The sequence below is a fragment of the Marmota flaviventris genome, chromosome 2 (assembly GCF_047511675.1).
Source record: "Marmota flaviventris isolate mMarFla1 chromosome 2, mMarFla1.hap1, whole genome shotgun sequence".
NCBI classification, from domain to species: domain Eukaryota; kingdom Metazoa; phylum Chordata; class Mammalia; order Rodentia; family Sciuridae; genus Marmota; species Marmota flaviventris.
In genome coordinates this window covers 87,757,142-87,763,989 of record NC_092499.1, presented here as the reverse complement: position 1 = coordinate 87,763,989, position 6,848 = coordinate 87,757,142, and positions in this window count along the sequence as shown.

The following is a 6,848-nucleotide window of genomic DNA, read 5'->3' as shown; positions in this document are numbered from 1 at the left end:
CCTTACTCACCATTAGGTGAGCAGCTCTGCTCCACCATGCTTTCCTTGCCATGATACTCTGACTAACCACAGGCCAAGAAATAATGACCTCAAGTGTCCATGGACTGAAACCTCTGAAACTGGAAGGCAAAATAAATTTATTTTTTCCTCCTTTAAGTTCATTTTCTCAAGTATTTTGTGACAGTAACACAAAAGCTGACTACCACATCAATATACATACATAAAGCCATAGCAATGTCCCGTCTCAGCACCAACCAGAAACCCATTTGAGGTGTTACAGATGGAATTAATATGAATTAGTCACCCATTTTCCTAAGTACAGGCACACCTCCTGCCCAGTTCCACTTGACTCTACTTGATCCATCAGTCATTATCACCACTGGGCATGGAGGTAAGCAAGTGTTCTCAAGACTATTTTTAAGTACAATAATACCAAGAACTCTTCCCATATTAAAAATCTCAGGCAGCAAGCATGCTTCTCTAGCTCCCCTGTGAAATACTTTCTAAATGCGCTAATAATCTGACCAACTTTGTTTTTCTGTCATACTTTTTGTTTCTATAAATACACAGCCTGTCTCCTAATTAAGTTCTTATGTGGATTGTATTAAGCCTGCGAGTTTTGGTGACTGCTAAAGTTCTCTGTGTTTTTTTCCTTTTATTTCAGGAAATACTTTTCCAAGTTATCCTCTCTGTGGTTTACATCCCTGTGTTCAGGAAGCTCAGTTTGTTGCCAGTGGCTGCTGCTCGTTTTCCTCTTGACTGGAGGAAAATGGGTTGAGTATCCAGTTGTGTGATATGAAAAAGGGAGACAGCTACCCTCCACAAAAACAGCTCTAAAAGAACAAACACCACCAACATGGTTTCAGTTAACAGATTCTCATGGAATTCTCTGTTGTCCCTCTTAGTTAGGGTGGCTATCAACTATCAAATTTGGAGACACATATCACAGCTTTCAATTCCAGCCTATGCAGTTTCAAAAGATTGGCCAAGACTGTATTTAGAGAACTTATTTTGGGACTTCTAGATTCCAATCCATTTTACTTAATGCTAAATTTATGAATTCACATATACAGATTATCAATTTGGAGTTACTAGATTCCAACCCTATTATAGCATGGATAAAATCATGTTCAATATCCTATTCTAGTACCTGACACAGTGCCCCAAAGAGGAGAAGTGAAAAAAGGGGTGGGGGTAGTAAGGTGGCATTTGATGAAAGAATAAATTACAGAATATTTGTGACCCAGGAAACTTAAGCTCTTCTAAACTCATTCTTTCATTTCTGCTTCTCCTGTCACTGAAAATTTTAGTGTTTTTTTTTTCCAAAAGCTTATTAACTATCAAGGACTAAAGGAAATCTATTTTTATAAAATCCAACTCTCTTTAAGTATCTGCTTATTCAGATCATTGGCCAATAACTGATGGAAACTGTAGCTTTCACCCATTTGGCTTTCCTGCTAGAGTCAATGTCAGCTTTGCTTCTTTTTCTGCTTTATGTTTGGTGGCCAAGAGAATATGGAACAGCAAATGGGCTAATAGATATGCTAAACACTCAAGCCATTAAAACAGTGGTGCAAATAATAATTCAGTAAAGACACTAGAAGGGTATGCACATTATTATCATAGAAATAATAGAAATAAAGGGTATTTAATTCTGTCAAGGTCCCATATGTCTCTAGTGAGTCATGAGAAGCATAAAGATTCCTAATCATATTCCATGAAGACATTATTTTACTAAAAGGTGAGATTTCTCTCCAAATCAAGGAAATGAAGAATCAACATGTTAGTTTATAACTCAATTCTTCCTTCCTTCATCTTCCCAAAGACCACCCTTTAAAGAAGTTAAAGTTTGAGAGTAAAGCAATCTGCTCTCTGATTTCTACTAGATTATTAGTAGAGTGACAAATTTTCCTGGTTTGCCTAGGACTGTCCTAGTTTTAGCACTAAAAGTTACGCATCTCAGAAACCCTATAGTCCTGTGCAAACCAAGAAAGTTGGTCACCCTAAGAAAGAGAGCATGCATAAATTTCTGCAATTCAATCCCACCAGCAAGAAAATACAGCAGTGTTGCAGGTGTCTCATCCCACCCTGATGTTTCTGGTTAGTTCAGTCTTGTATTGCTCAGCAGGCCAGGAGAGAGCACCAGGTATTTTGTAGATACTCTCATTTAAACTCCTTCTTTGGGGGAGATAGGGGTTAGAGAGAACTCTCCCTGCCATAGTGCAGCTTGCATAAGTGTCACAGGTTGGGGCAAACAAAATCCACATGAAACACTGTTCTTCTGAATCATAAATCATGATGATTCCTAAAGAGCACCATGATGTGGCATGAACTTATAATGCTTAGAAAAATCCCACCTGGCCTGAAATAGTAATGAAATGAGGCTGAACTCCCTTAGTCACCAGTGTGAGAAAGTAGCATTTGACCATAGGGATAGCACATGCAGCCCCCACCCTAAATGGGCCCCGACTCAGGTTCTATGTGACTTGGGCTTTAAGTTATACATTGATTCACTATTTGAGCTGGTAAACATCTGACCCTCAGCCCCAGCTATAAAGCTGTAGATTGTTATAGAAGCAGAGACCTTTAGAAGTGACAACCTGGGGAGATGCCTTCCTCATTGCCATTGCAAATCTACCCTCTTCTATACTCACTGTGAGTCTAAACTGGGGCTGCATCAGAACAACAAAACCAGAAATCAGTGCTTCTTCATCCCTCCAGATTAGAGATGGCTTCCTCACAGGGCACCACATTGGGGTCCAAGCCACAAACCACAGCCAGTCAAGCTGTGTGGAGCAAGCATGAGACGCTCAGATGTTTACCCTCAGAACCACCCAGCTGGCCCACAGACTGTTTTGCCTCAGTTTGCTACAGGCACATTATCTTCCATGTTTTCAAGAGAATTATGCTGAGGGGACATGGTGTTATTCCATGGAGGTTAAGCAGAGGTTTTCTACCTCGAGAATTCAATTCCAGAAGGAGAAACAGTGGCTAGCCCTCCTGCCCTCATAAGATCAAGGGCACTCAAAGTCTAGGATGGTAGCCCTGAGGGGTCCTTTAGAAACTTGAAAGGGGATGGCTAAAGTGTTTCCCTAGAAGGTATTCTGTGCTCAGTGAGTGAATTGAACATGTTTTAGAGCTTTTTGTGCATACAGAGAACTTTGTAAAATGAACTGAACTGAAAGAATTAGAAACTAAAACTGAAAGAATCAGGCAGTGCATATACTTACCTGAAGAAGTTTTTGAGTCAAACACTGGGAAGATCAAGAAATAGGCAGAGAAATAATTTGAGAGTGAGACAAGATGGAAGTCATCTATATCGACTTTGACAAAAATGACAAATTATCCTGATCTTAAATATAGGTCTCCTGGTTCCTTGGGCTTCCGGAGAACTCAATCCAAACTGGAAAAGGCTGTGGGTCCCTCTGAATGTGGCTCTGCCAGATCCTTCAGGTTTCAAGGTATTTTTCCCAAGAGACATTTGAAACTAAGAGGCAACTAAAATTATCTGGTATCCTGCCCCTGGCCTAGAAGAGAGCTTTCTCTGAGGGGATAGTCCTGCTTATGTCCTTCCTCACACAAGCAAATTGAAATAAGGTCATTCTAACTTTCTATGTAACACATGTATGTGCATATCTTCCACAAGATTCTACACTGAATTTATGCTTTTCATGAAGTTTGCCATCAAATCTTCTGCCCCAGTGTTTCCCCTGGTCCCAGACAACAAGACTTTAAAACTTTAATAAATTTTAAAAGGGAAGCGTAGGTGAGGGGAAAGAGTATCCAGCTCTAGGTTTTCTCTTGCCCTTCATTCCACCAGGATTTCCAAGCTATTGAAAAGCTCAGCCTTCTTGCTAATATGAATATGTGGGCATCCCTGTAGTAATACAGCCTTGGTCGTAATAAAAGGAGCCTGAATTCCACCCATAGTTCTGTCATTTGCCTCCCCAGGGTAGAGTTTGCAATTCATATTGCAACCTAATTTAATAAAGAAAATGTGAGTTCTGATACGCAGTTCTAGTATAGGTAACATTTTGTATATGATAGTTTCTGGTGGTGATAATGAGATGGCCGCTGCCTCCACAATATTAATTAAAGCCAACATCTATATACTGTATGTACCTGATCTGATCAACTGGATCATAAGCTGTGGTAAAACCATCACCACCACCCTTGAGGATCATGGGAAATGGAGTCTCCACTACACCTCTCACCATCAAGCTGCAAATAAGCCCTATGATGCCTGCAGGCCCATGATCCACCATGGAACTGTTGGGATTCCAACCTTTATGCCACATGTTCTCAAGTGATGCCTAATTCCAGCAAGCCCTTGTCTGATTCTAACTTCTAATACAGTTCTATCAGAGCAGGGTCATATCTGTTTTTATTCTTCTTTTCCTAAGCATAGAGTCTCTAGAAGAGAATACTCATACAGGTACTTAATAACTATATTCTGAATGAACAAATAAATTTAAAATAAAAAAGTAATGATCAATCAAATGAGTTTCTCCAGAATTATTTCAGTAAGAGATATGTGAGGAGTGATCCAGGAAAAAGTCTGGCCAGCAGAGACTTAAGTAGGCTATGTTTATCACAGAACGTGTGGTTTGGCAAATACAGTTGATTAGAAAACACTAAAATACGTGCTACTGAGAAATAAAGATGAGCTTTATAAAAAATCAAAATCAAATTAACCTAGCCCACGAACCAAGGGAGCCTCTAGCTCCAGTAACGAAGCCACAAAATAACTACAAGAATGGCAGATGGGTTGAATCTGTTCCCATAAAAGCTGTTCAACGTTTGTGGCCCCAGGCATTGGCCAGATCAATTTAGGGACATGAAAACAAAGCAATATTTTTGCCAAAGCTTTTGGATTTCCATGCCTTCTGGTTTCCATTCAAACCCTTCATAAAGGACTGCATGCTTCCTCTGCCTTTGTTGTTCCAACTTGCAGCCAGTCCAACAAAAAGAGAAACCTCCACTTCTCACCAGCTGTAACTGGGAAGCCACTGATGGGCCTGGGCCTGTGGGCAGGAGGGACAGGGCTTCTGGGTTAAACCCATGCTTCCATTGCAGCCTGGGTGGCCCGAGCCAGGGTCTGTTCCACACCTTTCTCTACTTATTGGCCTGGAAAACTGAAAGCACCATGGAGACCCTCTCCAAGGGAAGGAGTGTGATTTAATGAATCTTTGGAAAAGTATTCACTTTTCACACCTGCAAGTGGTCCTTTGGTATGTTTCTGGTGCCTTAGGACTCTCCATATTTCTTCTACTAGCAAAAAAAAGAAAAAAACACCTTCACCAGAATTTCCTTTCTTAAGGAATAAGGGATAAGAGTATTTTATTTTTTTTCTCTCCTTTTTTTATCACAAGAAAGAATTTCTATTTTGCTTTTCTGATAGAACTAAAGTTGGGACCTCTTTTTTTAGAGCATTACTCTCCCTGGTATATGGACAAATAGATTTTTTTTCAAAAATAGGCTCAATTTATGCCAATCATAAATAACATTTGCCAACATCATAATATAGGGAAGAAAGAGAAAGCACTTAATCTGGGGTCCTGGTCATTGTTTCCCAACAAGTTTCTTGGAGGATACTTTGAGACTTTGGAGGATACTTCAGATCCAAACTATGATGTCATCTGTCTCCTTGTTGATACCCAGTTTACTATGATCTGTTCTTGAGCATACAGTTACATGTTCAAGAATGTTCATTATAACACCACAATGACTCTCCTTTACAATGCACTTCCTTTAACACTTAACTTAATGCACATAAAAAGGATCTCTGGAGCTGGAGTTGTAGCTCAGTGGTAGAGCGCTTGCCTAGCTCAAGTGAGGCACTGGGTTCCATCCTCAGAACCATGTAAAAACAAATAAATAAAAAAAGGTACAACTAAAACTATATTTGTAGTAAAGAAAGAATCTCTAAAGGTTATATCTCTAGAAAATGAGATCTTGGCTAAATTCCATCTAATTCCATTTTAATTTTTAATTAGCACCTGTAGCCCTATATTTTATATTTAGATAAATGGAAGATGGAGGGTAATTTAAATTATATATGTGAAAGAAAAAGGAGGAAGAGAAGTATTATAGTCTTTTTTCATTAGCACAATAAAAATGTATGAGGTAGGTAAAGAAAATAGGTTTATCTTGTAGTTCTGGAGATTCAACTGCAAGGCACAGGCATTGCTAGGGCTCTGGGTAGAACTTCATGATAGATGGCACTTGTGAGAATGTGAAAGCATCTACTGGAGGAAGAGATCACAACTTGAACATAGGAAGCCAGTGAGGAACTGGGTTCCCACAATCCCTTCTGAGGACACGCTCCTAGTTGACAAGGCCTCACCCCCTAAAGGACTTCCACCTCCCACCACCTCACTAGGAACAAGCTCCCCACACATGAACCATTGGAGAACACACTCAAACCATATCAAGAAAGATATGATAAAGTTTGTTAGATGTGCATCTCCAGGCGTGTTCCCTCTGAGTTTCCTTTTACATATGTAGCCAGCCATAGGGTCATTAGATGTATAATGGGGAGGAGAGGGAAATACATGTACAATATTTGTGCTATAATTATTTATATTAGCTAATCAATGGATTGACTCCAACATAGGTTCTTTTACCCTAGATGATTCTCCTCATTTTGACGTTGATTCAACTTAAAATAAAAAGACTTCTCAAACCTGGTTATAAAAATTCACAGAACACTAAACTTCTAAGCAAAGGAAATTATACAAAAGCAACATGCACCACTTCAGCCTTGATTCTGAACCAGTCCTGAGACCTGCTATGTACAAAGCTTCACTCTACCACCACACCTCTCCCTCACTCAAACTCAACCTCAG